This window comes from Tachypleus tridentatus, chromosome 11 (assembly GCF_004210375.1).
Source record: "Tachypleus tridentatus isolate NWPU-2018 chromosome 11, ASM421037v1, whole genome shotgun sequence".
Lineage (NCBI taxonomy): Eukaryota > Metazoa > Arthropoda > Merostomata > Xiphosura > Limulidae > Tachypleus > Tachypleus tridentatus.
The window spans coordinates 27,332,576-27,349,184 of record NC_134835.1 but is presented as its reverse complement, the minus strand read 5'-3'; the positions used below and the strand labels follow the sequence as shown (position 1 = coordinate 27,349,184).

Genomic DNA, 16,609 nt, shown 5'->3' with positions numbered 1-16,609 from the left:
GTCACTGCTAAACTGAATCTATCTCAGTCCGTATATGGTGTAGTATGTTCTTCCATTACCATACAACATTTTAAACGTCACTGCTAAACTGAATTTATCTCAGTCCGTATATGGTGTAGTATGTTCTTCAATTACCATACAACATTTTAAACGTCACTGCTAGTACTTTACGATTGTGCCTCAGTTATAACTATATAAAAAACGCTTATGGATGAATATGTAAGTTCTTCTACATATGCCAATAAAAGTGAAACATATTATCATTATACACTATATGCGTGACTTGTTATCACTTCGATTATTTATTGTATGATCATGTTAAAAAACAACAATTTTTTATTATTGTCTCCAGTTATGTAATTGTTTATAAATAATGTTTATACAGTATTTTTAACTCTTAATGCAAGAAACGTTTATTTACATTATTGACCATTACGTTATAATATATATAGAAAAGATTGGGTTTGGGTTTTTTTAAATTTCGCGCAAAACTACACGAGGGCTATCTGCACCAGCCGTCCCTAATTTAGTAGTGTAAGAATAGAGAGAAGGCAGCTAGTCACCACCGCCCACCGCTAATTATTGGGCTACTTTTTAACCAAAAAAATAGTATGATTGACAGTCACTTTATATAGACCCCCGCTAGTACAGCGTTATGTCTTCGAATTTACAACGCTAAAATTAGGGGTTCGATTTTTTAAAATTTAAATTACAAAACCCACAACTGTTTCTTCAAACTAAACTAATTGAGACGCAAATCAACTCAAAAGTATATTTTGTGTTTAAGCCGGCTGTAAACGTTTGCTATAAACTGTCGGACATTCCTGATGAGCAAATAACACGTTTATTTCAGTGAATTAATACCGAAAAGTAAAAGTTTCTCTGAGAGATTTTGTAGAGGTCACCACAGACAGAAGTAGTTAAATAAAAGGCTAACTAATAGAGGAAAAAGACTTCAAATATTAGCTAGAAAATATTGGGTAAGCACGATAAACGCCAGACAGAAATTATATTTTATTTGGGTTCATCTTGCAAGTTCGTAAACATTGTAGAAAGGAAATTAACTTGATCAACTATAATTCATTACGTCTAACGATTGGCTCAAACTTTCTAATTTTTTAACCATAGTTTGTTATCTACGTGTTTATAATTAATTATAAAGTGTTCATGTAAGCTCTGTGGTATTTTAGTTTTCTATGTTATTAAATCAGTGCTCGAAGACTAATTCATATCTGATTTTATTTTCAACAGTATAATAACTATATACTCGCAGGGTTATAACAGATGTTTTTTGATTAAATGTTCGATGATTCATGAAAAACTGGCTTAGATAATTTTCAGACGACAGAAGCAGGAAGAACGTAAGAATACGATATTTGCAGGTGCTTACAGTACTTACGGTTGTGCTAAGACGTTGGAACGTCGTTGCCAGCGTATGGTCGATAAGAGGGCAGGACGAAAGTTGAAGGCCGCATGCGCAATCATCAGTTAAGACACTCCCCAAGCTTATCGACGTGATTCTCGTTGCCTAGGATACAGAGGAGGAAATAGATCGATATGGCGGCTTATTTCTACTCGTTCTGATCATTTTCTTTGAGTTTGAAAGACGCACAAGGAAAATATCGACCGTCAGTGAGCCTGCAAGTAAGAACCATGGAAATGTTTTGAACAATAAACGTGTGATACAGAGGGGAATAAGTCAGAAAATGATGAAATATCTGAATAGTGTACACAGATATGGTTTCCTATGAATTAAAAACAATTTGATGTTTTTATGTAAATATGTAGAAAAAACTAAATCGTTTGACTACGTGAGTTTATCAAAGTTTAAAAATATCATGAAAACACCGTATTGAAATACCGCAAACTGTATTCCCTTTTGATATTTAAATAAACAAATACGCACACGTATGTACGTTACTTCATCGACTGTTTTATTTCGGTTACGTGTGGGAGTTAAAAGAATTTCACACCAAAAGTACTGCATAAAAACAGACTAAGTTGGGAATCAAAATAAGAGATATTTATGCATATTAATTACACTATGTAACACAAATAACACTGTGTAACACAAATTTTGTTCCTGGATAGTATGTGTTATTTCTTAATTGCTTATGTTGTAAAAGTACAGAAAATGACCATTATTCCCTTCAAACTTTGCTTTTATGACCTGGATAATGAAATTTAGAAATTAACCTATTTTCTATGTAAAAACGGGCAAATTTGCACATTTTCATTTACATAAGGTCTGAATAACACAACATATGAATCAAGATTTACATGTATTTGTATTAAAGTTATACAAAAATGTTTAGAAGTGAGTAGTTTTTCGAGATTTGCGACTTTAATGTAAATCACTTTCACGTATCAGCCCCCATATATAGTTTCCCATCATGTTTTCGTTATACACTCTCAGATCATAAAAGCAAAGTTTGAAGATTAAAATAGGTCTTTTCCATTTACTTTAGGCATAAGTAATTGGGAAATAACACTTTCGGTTACATCGTGTTATTTAATTAAATATGTGGTACTTAAATATCTTCAGTTAAAAGAAACACTTACATATCTATTAGTCCGGTTGAAATGTTTCAATATGGTAACGTTTGCCCTAAACATCAAATGTTTTATTTTGCTGTTTGGTACTTGTTCGTTTCTGTTCTCAAATGGATCGAGATTCATAAAAGTAAAAGTATGAAAATATATGCAAAATATTACAAAATAATTAGCAGACAAACAAGAATCCAACTGTGCAAAATATAACAAAATAATTAGCAGACAAACAAAAATCAAACTGTGCAAAATATTACAAAATAATTGGTAGACAAACAATAATCAAACTGTGCAAAATATAATAAAATAATTGGTAGACAAACAATAATCAAACTGTGCAAAATATAACAAAATAATTAGTAGACGAACAAGAATCAAACTGTGCAAAATATAACAAAATAATTAGCAGACAAACAAGAATTAGACTATGCAAAATATAACAAAATAATTCGAAGGCAAAAAAGTATCAAACTGTGCAAAAAATAACAAAACAGTTATATGTGTTTCTTGTTTGGTATTAGGCACAAAACTACAAAAAGGGGCTATCCATACTCTGCCCACTACAATTATCAAAACCCGATTTCTATCAGTATACTACAGGGAGGGAGGAACAAATGGAAGACAAACAAGAATTCAACTGTTTAAACTGCAACAAACCAATTAGAAAACAAACAATAACTATTTTTGGTTAAGGTTTCTTTCAAGCAGAATAAAATATCTTTAAAATTGCTTTATTTCTTTTTGAGGTAATAGACTAGAAGAAAGGCAGCTGATAGACACCGCCCACCATCAACTCTCAGGTAACTCTTTACAAACAAATAATGGGAGTGACTTTCATGTTATAACGTCCCAGGGATGACGGAACGGACAAGTTCCGGCAAATGGAACCTTCAAAACTCTTTCGAAAACAAATGCTTACACTTTATATCATGAGGATATAAATATATAAAAAATAAAAGCAGTAAATACAACAGACAAAATTTCCAGCACTCAGTTTCTAAGGTTTCATTCTTTGTATACCAGTTCTAAACAATAATTGTGCAAATAATGTTTACACTAACACCACTTATAAGAGTCATTGTCCACAGTCTGTAAACAAACAGTAATAGTATTCAACTGATATGGTAGGAGAAACCTCACAATATAGTATACACACATCTATCAATACTTACAAATGTATACAGTGACCATTTTTCTTAACGTTTATCACAAAACTTTAGCATACACACACATTGTTTCCTGATGTAACTAGACAGTTGTGTCGTGTGTGACAATGTGACTTTTAATACTTTATTAACGATTTTGATTGTTTGTTTGTTTTGAATTTCGCGCAAAGCTACTCGAGGGCTATCTGCGCTATCCTTCACTAATTCACTCACCGCCAATTCTTGGGTTATTCTTTCACCAACAAATATTGGGATTGATAAACACCTTATAACTCACCACGGCTGAAAGGGCGAGCATGTTTGGTATCATAGAGATTCGAACCCGCAACCCTCGGATTTCAAGTCGAGTGTCTTAATCACCTGGCCATGCCTGGCCAACGATTTTGTTAACATTTACCTACATTATATATAATTCTACATTATGTATACATGACAGCAGATGTGAAAACTAATAATATTCCTTTTTTATGGGCTACATTCTGAAGCATATTTCATTTTGTCGGTTATTTCTTCATGGGTGTGGCTATGGAAGTTCTTGGGTTTTGTTACTGCCTAAGAATACATGCGCTTTATCCTAACGTAAAGCATGTGTATTACAAGTGTTAAAAAACATGTTCCTTAAATATTTATCCCTGCTAAATAGTTTAGTTCTGCGCATTCATTCTTTATGTCTAACGAATAATGTACACGTGCATGTATACACGTTTACAGACAGAGATACACAGTTAATTATCTGTGTTTAGATAGCTATACACAATTGGATGTATATATACAATCAGTAACTCAATACTTCGGGCATCAGCTGATTGGTTTCCTTCTACAAAGATTAAAAACTTATCAAAAGAAGGAAGTCTGAACCTAAATCTAAGTATGATAACCTATAGAGCCAATAGCCTAGTAATAACGAATATACGTGCGGTGATATTTCGTTATCTCTCGTCGGTGGAACTATTTGATTGTACTGGCCACACACAAACACTATTACGATACCGGCAAATTACCAATCAAGACATATAGAGTGTAACACAGTATTGGACTAGTTTCTATATCACTTTACACATACTCTAGTATGGTAAATAACAAGAGTTATAAAAGTAATGCCTTCAGAAATACCAGTCCACAAACACAAGTAATCCAGATTGATTAAGTGCCAGTGTATGTTTAGTGAATGTTGAGATAGCATGTTTAAATGGAATTTGTAGTCTTAATAAAATTATGTTTCATATTATGAAATATCTTTACTAATTATTTAAAAAATATATATTTGTTGTTTCTTTTTAATTCTTCATGATTCATTTTAATATCATACTCACTTTTGTCTGCTATACTCACATTATAAACACTCATCAATTTTTAACTTACACCAAGAGAGGGCCACCGTTAACGTAACAGTGTCTTAACTGGAATGAAATCGCGTCTTAACTGACTAACTATAACAACAAAATCCACAAATAATCATACATTTTCCACGTGGGGTTATTATTCAGGGTTTAAACCATGGCGGTGGTGTATCGTAAAAAAAACTTAATCAGAATTTTCAATTTTTTGTGACTAAACACCATGAACCACATCGAGACTTCCAGAAAATGGGTCCGTTTTTCTTCACATCTGATTGAATGAAACTTATGAATTACTGCACTTGATTTCAAATAAACGTACCACGAATCATTCTCTTTTAAAAATTAAAATTGTTAGAAAATTCTACTAGAAGTACCTGGAAATACCTGTTACATCTGAAAAAAACAAACGGCTTTATTCTAATACGAATCTATTTCCGAAACCATTATAGTTTATAACGTAGTCTTAACACTATCTGTTTCCTATCTCATACATCTTAACCATGGAATTTCAGTCAGTATTTATGACTGATCTCTACATTCCAAAGCTATCTTTTAATGATTAATGTTTCACTTAACAAAACGTAAACGACTTCGGTACTTTAACATGCCAATATTTTGTTCTGCTCCTTCAGAGATAACAAGGACGTGTGTGTTAGACTGAAGTTCATCAGAGTAAATTACACGTGCACGCTAACTGGTCACTTGGTGATTTTACAAACTTATTATGTAGTAAAAGCAAAAATAAGTACAGTTTAGTAAACACCTCAAAGAATTTAACAGCTGGTGTTGAAAGTTCTATCCGTTTCTTGTCTTCTTATCCTATACGTCACTATAAAGCACTATTATACGATTTTCATAAGAAATTTCGTAGTGACGGATAAGATTACAATACAGATAAACTCTACCCAAATCTTACGCCAGATGTTGCAATCAAAATATTATAATTTATGGAAGTTTCTTTGTTATTTGCTCTGAATTGTGCCATTTAAAATGTTCCATGCCTATTCAAGTTATTGCCTGACCAACAGTTAATACTTAACCAATATCTTATCGAAGTTACACTCGTTGTACAATAACCTATGCATTATCATTTAGCTAACAGTCAATAAGAAGTGAAACATGCATCTCTGTTTTTATGTGCCAGTATTTGTGAACTAATTTCTACACCTTTGTCTTGAACATATTTGCCACTTGTAAACATATGAACCAATTTCCGCCACCTAGGCCTAACTCATAATGTTTTAGATTTAATGGATAATAAAGAACAGAATATTAAAAATAGCTCCACTGTAACACGGTCATCACTGCTTGAAAGTAGAACAAGAAATATTACACATAGATGTGTCAACCTATTCTTTATTGTTTTTTTATCCGTGCTTTTGTTCAGCCGTCTCACGGAACTGAACTCATTCCAGATGTTTTGGAAATAATATAGCAGAACCAAGTAACGACTGTTTAGACACTAGTACGCTCGTGGGCATTGTTGAAAATATCTACCTCTATACGTGAGTTAACTAATGTTAAACTAGCATTGTTAGAGTGTGCTGCAAATTCCACTACAAATTTCTAAAACAACGATTAATTATTATTCTTACAATTGGTCGTGAATTCTATGATCAGAACATTGACGCGGTTCATATAGTGCTTATTTTCTATATAAAAGTAATGTATTAATACTTCCATCCATAAATAATAGTATCATATTTAACTAGCTTTTTGACGTTATATATTGATACGACTATATCATTGTTTATTTGTTGTCGGTTAACTCTTAAGTCACCATATTCTTCTACATAGACACCAATGTTTAACTCTATACAGACGTTATTTTTATTAACAATAAAGTAAACTGTTTAACTCTTCTTGTCACAATATATTCCATGTCATTCTGCCCTGACACTGCTATTGTTGAGACAGCGTTTAACTCTTCTTGTCACAGTATATTCCATGTCCTTCTACCCTGACACTGCTATTGTTGAGACAGCGTTTAACTCTTCTTGTCACAATATATTCCATGTCCTTCTACCTTGGCACTGCTATTGTTGAGACAGCGTTTAACTCTTCTTGTCACAATATATTCCATGTCCTTCTACCTTGGCACTGCTATTGTTGAGACAGCGTTTAACTCTTCTTGTCACAATATATTCCATGTCATTCTACCCTGACACTGTTATTGTTGAGACAGCGTTTAACGCTTCTTGTCACAATATATTCCATGTCATTTACCCTGACACTGTTATTGTTGAGACAGCGTTTAACTCTTCTTGTCACAATATATTCCATGTTCTTCTACCCTGACACTGTTATTGTTGAGACAGCGTTTAACTACTCAACTTCAAAACTAACTATTATGGTTGTTCTACACGTTAGATATTTTATTCGTTTCCATTCATAGATATGATTTGTTTTATATTTCTATTTTCAGCCTGTTTAGAGACATTTATCGATATCATATTTTGACAAACAAATATTCATTAAGCCTAATGCACTTGAAAATCTCTGCCTAGTGTAGCATCATTGCATCTCTGCCTAGTGTAGCATCATTGCATCTCTGCCTAGTGTAGCATCATTGCATCTCGACACACATGGAGATCGAACTAATTTAATTTAGTGAGAGACGTTGCAAGTGTCGGAGACTTATAAAATTTCTAACAATTTCTGGAACTTCTGTTCGGTTCTCTTTGTGATCGACTGCACAAGTAATCTATCATTAAAATATATTATTTAAAACTACCGTTTACTTCGCATATCTATTTACCTTTATATCATACAAAAGAGAAATCGAACGTGTAGCCATATCATTGCTATGCGCAAATAACAAAAACGTTTCGTTTTCACATAATCTTCGTTTTTAGAATATCGTTTCGTCTTTCGTTCATGTTAAAAGTATTATCCGTTAACTTGAGGAACAAGAAATGGCGTACAGATGTTGTAATCAAAATATTGATTTATTTTGTTTGCGAGAGATATCCGCAGTTGCTCACTGGTAATTTTGAGAATTAAAAAGCTAAAACATCAGGTTTCGATACCAGCGGTGACCATACCACATATAGTCCATTATGTAGCTTTGTGGTGAAGAAAAACAAACAAATTCGAGAGATAATCGGCCAGTAAGGATGTTTAATAACTTTAGAAATAGTAAGAAATTTAACTTTTTTTTTAAAGCCCGCAAGTCAACAACACAGTGTATGTGTTTTCTTATAGCAAAGCCACATCGAGTTATCTGCTGAGCGCACCGAAGGGAATCGAGCCCCTGATTTTAGCGTTGTAGATCCGTAAACTTAACGACGCTGTACTAGCGGGGGAAAACAGCAGAGTCAAGAAACACTCATGCAAAAGATTACTTTAGAGCATTGCGTTTGATCATAGAGAAGTAGAAACAGTCAGACGTCAGCCATAGAACACAGAAGTTTGCGGTTCTCTACTCAATATCGAGCTGAGCGTATAAGTAAAGTATTCAAATACGCTGTGGTCAAGCGCTTCCTCTAGCACGTGAATATAGACAAAATAGCACAAATATATAAATATATATATACATAGCTCCACAGAAAGAACATTGGGAGAGAAATAAATGAAACAAAAACCTCAGAAGCTACAAACTTTAATTGCTGTGGACGCACTTGCGTGTTCTGATACAATTCCATCTTGGAACTGGTAGTCGATTTTATCTTGTTATATGATTACGGCTGCCTCTATTAACACTTTATTATATACTACGATAAGACATTTTCTGATATTCTATATGTTACGCATTGTCGTTGTCTTTCAGTAAGTGCCTCGACAAAAGTCGTACGTGAACAAACAGTATCGTTATAGGTAGATGCTATGTTGTTGGTTTTTTTTTTTTAAATACGGTTAAATTTTGATAATAATGAAATTCAAGTTGATGAAAATGGTAAACCATGCGTGTAGCAAAGAGAAAGAGATGAGACTGGACATTCACAATAACTAAAACTACGATATCTTAGATCGGTTTATTTAATATGTCGATTTACAGTCTAAACATTCGTTGCAATAATTTAATATAGACGTAACAAAGAAACAAAGATGAAACAGGGTATTTGCAGTACCCAAAACTACGATATCTTAGATCGGTTTATTTAATATGTCGATTTACAATCTAAACATTCGTTGTTTATATAGACGTAACAAAGAAACAAAGATGAAACAGGGTATTTGCAAAACCCAAAACTACGATATCTTAGATCGGTTTATTTAATATGTCGATTTACAGTCTAAACATTCGTTGTTTATATAGACGTAACAAAGAAACAAAGATGAAACAGGGTATTTGCAGTACCCAAAACTACAATATCTTAGATCGTTTTATTTAATATGTCGATTTACAATCTAAACATTCGTTGTTTATATAGACGTAACAAAGAAACAAAGATGAAACAGGGTATTTGCAGAACCCAAAACTACGATATCTTAGATCGGTTTATTTAATATGTCATTGAAAACATTAAAGGTAAATGATTTTATTTTGTGAACAAGGTATGAAAAGCTGTAACTGTTACCATTAGACTTAAGAGTCAGAAGGCTGCTATATTGTGTGTTGGAATCGATATATATATTACGAGTCACAAGGCTGTCGTATTGTGTGTCAGGATGTATCCATATCACGAGTCACAAGACTGTCATATTGTGTGTCAGGATGTATATATATCACGAGTCACAAGACTGTCGTACTGTGTGTCAGGATGTATCCATATCACGAGTCACAAGACTGTCATATTGTGTGTCAGGATGTATATATATCACGAGTCACAAGACTGTCATATTGTGTGTCAGGATGTATATATATCACGAATCACAAGACTGTCATATTGTGTGTCAGGATGTATATATATCACGAGTCACAAAGCTGTCATATTGTGTGTCAGGATGTATATATATCACGAATCACAAAGCTGTCATATTGTGTGTCAGGATGTATATATATCACGAGTCACAAGACTGTCATATTGTGTGTCAGGATGTATATATATCACGAGTCACAAAGCTGTCATATTGTGTGTCAGGATGTATACATATCACAAATCACAAGACTGTCATATTGTGTGTCAGGATGTATATATATCACGAGTCACAAGACTGTCATATTGTGTGTCAGGATGTATATATATCACGAGTCACAAGACTGTCATATTGTGTGTCAGGATGTATCCATATCACGAGTCACAAGACTGTCATATTGTGTGTCAGGATGTATATATATCACGAGTCACAAAGCTGTCATATTGTGTGTCAGGATGTATATATATCACGAATCACAAGACTGTCATATTGTGTGTCAGGATGTATCCATATCACGAGTCACAAGACTGTCATATTGTGTGTCAGGATGTATATATATCACGAGTCACAAGACTGTCATATTGTGTGTCAGGATGTATATATATCACGAGTCACAAGACTGTCATATTGTGTGTCAGGATGTATATATATCACGAGTCACAAAGCTGTCATATTGTGTGTCAGGATGTATCCATATCACGAGTCACAAGACTGTCATATTGTGTGTCAGGATGTATATATATCACGAGTCACAAGGCTGTCATATTGTGTGTCAGGATGTATATATATCACGAGTCACAAGGTTGTCATATTGTGTGTCAGGATGTATATATATCACGAGTCACAAGACTGTCATATTGTGTGTCAGGATGTATCCATATCACGAGTCACAAGACTGTCATATTGTGTGTCAGGATGTATATATATCACGAGTCACAAGACTGTCATATTGTGTGTCAGGATGTATATATATCACGAGTCACAAGACTGTCATATTGTGTGTCAGGATGTATATATATCACGAGTCACAAAGCTGTCATATTGTGTGTCAGGATGTATATATATCACGAGTCACAAGACTGTCATATTGTGTGTCAGGATGTATATATATCACGAGTCACAAGACTGTCATATTGTGTGTCAGGATGTATATATATCACGAGTCACAAAGCTGTCATATTGTGTGTCAGGATGTATATATATCACGAGTCACAAGACTGTCATATTGTGTGTCAGGATGTATATATATCACGAGTCACAAGACTGTCATATTGTGTGTCAGGATGTATATATATCACAAATCACAAGGCTGTCATATTGTGTGTCAGGATGTATATATATCACGAATCACAAGACTGTCATATTGTGTGTCAGGATGTATATATATCACGAGTCACAAGACTGTCATATTGTGTGTCAGGATGTATATATATCACGAGTCACAAGACTGTCATATTGTGTGTCAAGATGTATATATATGCATTTCTATACCTCAAACTTCAATGAAATAGCATGACTTATAACGTTATAGTTTTTCTTTCTTGATACGAAATGTATTAACATAATTATTATAAACTAATCAAGTTATCCATCCTGCTAACATTACACACACGTATGTGTAGCCATGGAGAGAAACCGGTACGTTTCTCTTAAAAATTACTAAACATTTGACTTACATTTAATGAAATGTGGCGGTTTATATAGTCCTGTGTGTAAAATGTAAAACTTATATGATACGTTAGAACTTAGTAAATACACCCATCTAGAATTATGTTCAAAACACACAGTTTTTTTATCAAGCTGATATTTATCATAAAGAATTATTTTGGGAAATTTTTCAAATGCTTAATTAAAAAGAGAAAAAAATGACATCGGATGAGGTTCTTTGGTTCTTGTACTATATATTATTTCCAGGTTCTCTTCTCTCTGTCCGTAGAAAAACAAAAAAAAATACCTACCTTCTCATCTGAGACACAATGTTCTGCCTTATTCGTAGAAGAGCTATTTATGACGGTTTACGACTTTTAACATATGTACTAAGTCAGTTGAAGATTAATCGTAAAAGATCAAAATAAAATCTCAAAGATCAAAAGTCATTTTTACGAGTTGAAGATAGTAAACTACAGGCTGTAAAGTTCCTTATGGTTGGGTTTTTTCGATTCATCGGATTATGGACAGGAAGTCAAAATACGTTGTTTATTTGTTTTCCGATATTGGTACAAAGCTACTCGTAGGATTTTACCCTCACCGTTTCTTAATTCTGAACTGATAGACAAGAGGAAAGCCATCTAGTCAGCGAACTCTTGTGAAGCCAAATAATACCTGGAGTTTTGCTGTCACTTTTATAACGCATCAAGGTCGAAGTACGAATTTTGTATTTGTTATAACGGAGCTCAAACGCTGAACTCGTACACCCGTATACAGGACACGAACTATGGACCCGTACATATCTGTACAAGATACGCAAACTACTGGATCTACTCAAAAATCTAGAACCAATCGCTAAGAACTCATTCAAAGCAAGTGGGAAAAGGCAAAAGTTAAATCTGCAAGAAACCGTTTTACTCTTCATTATAAACTTATGAGGAAAAAACTAACACTTGCTAACTTTACTCTTCTATTATAACCTTATGAGGAAAAAACTAACACTTGCTAACTTTACTCTTCTATTATAACCTTATGAGGAAAAAACTAACACTTGCTAACTTTACTCTTCTATTACAAACTTATAAGGAAAAAACTAACACTTGCTAACTTTACTCTTCTATTATAAACGTATAAGGAAAAAACTAACACTTGCTAACTTTACTCTTCTATTATATACATACAAGGAAAAAACTAACACTTGCTAACTTTACTCTTCTATTATAAACGTATAAGGAAAAAACTAACACTTGCTAACTTTACTCTTCTATTATAAACTTATAAGGAAAAACTAACACTTGCTAACTTTACTCTTCTATTATAAACTTATAAGGAAAAAACTAACACTTGCTAACTTTACTCTTCTATTATAAACGTATAAGAAAAAAACTAACACTTGCTCACTTTACTTTTCTATTATAAACGTATAAGGAAAAAACTAACACTTGCTAACTTTACTCTTCTATTACAAACTTATAAGGAAAAAACTAACACTTGCTAACTTTACTCTTCTATTCTAAACGTATAAGGAAAAAACTAACACTTGCTAACTTTACTCTTCTATTATATACATACAAGGAAAAAACTAACACTTGCTAACTTTACTCTTCTATTATAACCTTATGAGGAAAAAACTAACACTTGCTAACTTTACTCTTCTATTACAAACTTATAAGGAAAAACTAACACTTGCTAACTTTACTCTTCTATTATAAACGTATAAGGAAAAAACTAACACTTGCTAACTTTACTCTTCTATTATATACATACAAGGAAAAAACTAACACTTGCTAACTTTACTCTTCTATTATAAACGTATAAGGAAAAAACTAACACTTGCTAACTTTACTCTTCTATTATAAACTTATAAGGAAAAACTAACACTTGCTAACTTTACTCTTCTATTATAAACTTATAAGGAAAAACTAACACTTGCTAACTTTACTCTTCTATTATAAACGTATAAGAAAAAAACTAACACTTGCTCACTTTACTTTTCTATTATAAACGTATAAGGAAAAAACTAACACTTGCTAACTTTACTCTTCTATTATAAACTTATGAGGAGAAAACTCCTAACACTTGCTAACTTTACTCTTCTATTATAAACTTATAAGGAGAAAACTTCTAACACTTGCTAACTTTACTCTTCTATTATAAACTTATAAGGAGAAAACTTCTAACACTTGCTAACTTTACTCTTCGATTATTACCTAATAAAGAAAAACCTCCTAACACTTGCTAACCAAAAGTTTTAGCAAAGGAAAACCAAGAAATAAGCAGAGCACAATACAGAGAGAATCTCAGAAGGATTTGTTTATTAAAAAGGTGTAAAGCAGATTTGAGATAACTTCCAGTTTTTTGGGGTTTTTTCACTAAACTGATTTGTATGCGTATATTCTACCTATCGATTAATCCTATAATTAATACCTATAAACTGCAGAGCATTGCTGTCTATTATAATATTCATATAATATAAAGTATTTTAACATGTGTAGAAAGGGTGTCATTTTACTTGTCACTAAAAGCTTGAATAAACACATCAGTAAAACTCCAAGTTTTTCACACTTTCTTAATTTATTCAGCAAGTGTAAAACCTCCAGATTCCCGTTTGTTTGTCTTTTCAGTAATTCTTTCTCCAGGCACGTTTAGGCAGCCTACTGCCTGGCTTATAGAGTTTCACGCCTTCCATACAAGTAAAGCAGATCGAATATTTCGATGTTTGTGCGTTAATAAGCAGTGTGCTGTGATGCGATATGGCCATCCATTAATAAGAAAGCAGAAGGCTTTATTACCGAATCCGCATGTACACACTATCAGCTCCATAAAGTTTTCCATGTTTTCCTTCTCTTTCTGGAAAGATGGATCCATTTAATTTCCCTCATATTTCCAATACGCTATTGTAAAGGCGTCACGTTCATCAAAGAGAAAATACTTTCGTGATAACTCGATTCAAGGCGGAGATTCGTCATCAAGTTGAATAGAGGGACCAGTCTCTCGTCAACGTCACAAAATACCAGACCTAAAAGCTTCAAATATATTATATCTTATTTATTTCTGTTTGGGGCTCTCTTACTGATTATAAGAATTATTTTGTTACAAGTTAGGGCATTTGCAGTAAGGAATAATATTTTTAAAACAGGTAAGACGTTTCGATCTCTGATGGAGCCTTTCTTGCGTACTTTAAATAATTCAGTGATCGAAACGTCGAATCTGTTTCTTTGATAGATTGTTTAAGCAGAGCATTTATGATGAAACTTTATATGATGGACGGCAACTGCCTGTCGTGGAGACACTAGTGTAGTGGACGACGTTTCGAAATCTTTCGTCTTCAGGTCAGTCGAATCTGTTTCTAAAACGTTCATCTTTACTCGTAATAAAATAACAACACATTTTAACAAAGTTAGCAAAGAATCGATGTGTGAATTTATTTTTTTCCTAAGCTCTTTAGAGAAAAGTGACAAATATATGGTCAAATATATACTTTTAAATATATGTATATATATATCTTATAAAACGCGTTGTTAGAAAAAATACTTACCTACAATCACTTTAACATTGTAATTTATATACGAATTTACTTGATGCAACACTTATATTTACATAAACCTCTAGTTATAAATTAATCTGATAGAAAACTGAAACGCGCTAACGTAATATAAACTTGTACGCCGAGCTATGAAATTTGCTACACCTGTCAATTAGGATGAAATCTTTGTCTGTCTGTTGTTTCATTCAATAGTTTAGATTCGTTGTGAATAAACCCGACGATCGATTCATCCATCCTTCTGTCGCCGAGCGTTGTTGTGAAAGTGTAAAAAATAATTTACCTCGTTCTCATTGCTAATTAATAAATGGTTTTACGAGCATCTTTACACAACTGTCTCACGAAGTGACACGATATAAAATACAAGTATTTGAACCCAGGGGGTTTGCTTGAATTTTTCTTTCAAAAAAAACAACAACAAATAACTAAATAAGAACGAATCTGCAGGATAGTCGGTTCGTGTAAACATAACCTCACTTTTATGAGCAAGTAAACACAAATAATTTGTCAGAACGGTTTTACGACCATTTTCTTAGACTCATAAATGAAGAAATATCAAAGCGGTGAGACGAGACAGAAGAATAGACTGCGGAAGTTTACATAGAAAATAAGACTGGAGAAACATACGTATACATATATATATATATATATACATAAGCCTGTGGTGTCCATTCGGTAAAATCGCGCTAGTTCTCGTCTTTAAAGGTTATTCATAGCTTCAAGAATGTTGAACGGTAATATAAAAATTGAGTGTTTTGTCAACATACACAGCATTTACCTCTTCTAACAGCGTGGCTGGTCGGTAGAGAATCAAGGTGTAGTTTCAAATTTTCGAGGAGCTTGCTTCACAATGCCGCCATTTTGCTGCCAACAAAGGTATGCTGTACAGTTCTTTCGGCCGTACACAGGAGACAATGGAACTGAATACTAGCTGAAAGTGAGCACAAGAGAATAGAAATAAATTAGAAGTTAAATATCTGTAAGTCGTACTGACTATGTAATATTTAAATGCTATCGAGATGCTACGTTTTTCGCTGGAAATAAATTGTAGGTAAGTAGATTTTTGAAAAGTAAAAATATTTTCTAGTTCTTGTAAAATCATTAACTATTTCGCTCCTTGTATTTAAAATGCATCTATTTTCGACTAAGCTAAGTTGGAAAAGAAAGATATAATTGTCTACTGTACGGAAGTCATTTTAAATTACCAATTACCAACTACGCATATTAAACTTGTAGAAATATTCTTATCGTCAGTTTTTGACTTAACGCCATAAAAAGGACTAAAGTAATTAACAATGAGTTGAAAAGATCTATTTGAATGTTGAAATAAGACTTCTAAAAAGCTGAAAAAACTGGTGTTTGCTTGCTAGTGTTATAAATAACCGAACTTTCCATATTTACATTGATCAGTTGAAAATACAAAATAAGGTTAGAAATACAAAATAGTGTTAACAAAGCTTACATAAAGTTATTATATCTTAAAACTTATTAGTGCTATAGAAAACAATTCACGTGACGCGCGTGAAAAATCGTAAATTTTGTTCAGAAAAGTTTGAAGATGG

General features: G+C 33.0%; 1 long non-coding RNA gene across 2 annotated transcripts in view; it reads right to left on the bottom strand.

Annotated features, from left to right (window-relative positions):
- The window catches only part of LOC143231814 (uncharacterized), a 68,891-nt gene that overhangs the window by 3,406 nt on the left and 48,876 nt on the right, over positions 1–16,609 (bottom strand). The window contains exons 2-4 of one of the 2 annotated variants that reach the window (XR_013017214.1): positions 15,826–15,978; positions 2,563–2,653; positions 1,400–1,638 (exon numbers count right to left, since the gene is read on the bottom strand). This is a non-coding gene — a long non-coding RNA (uncharacterized LOC143231814). The remainder of the gene's footprint in view (positions 1–1,399; positions 1,639–2,562; positions 2,654–15,825; positions 15,979–16,609) is intronic. The other variant, XR_013017213.1, reaches the window with a different exon arrangement.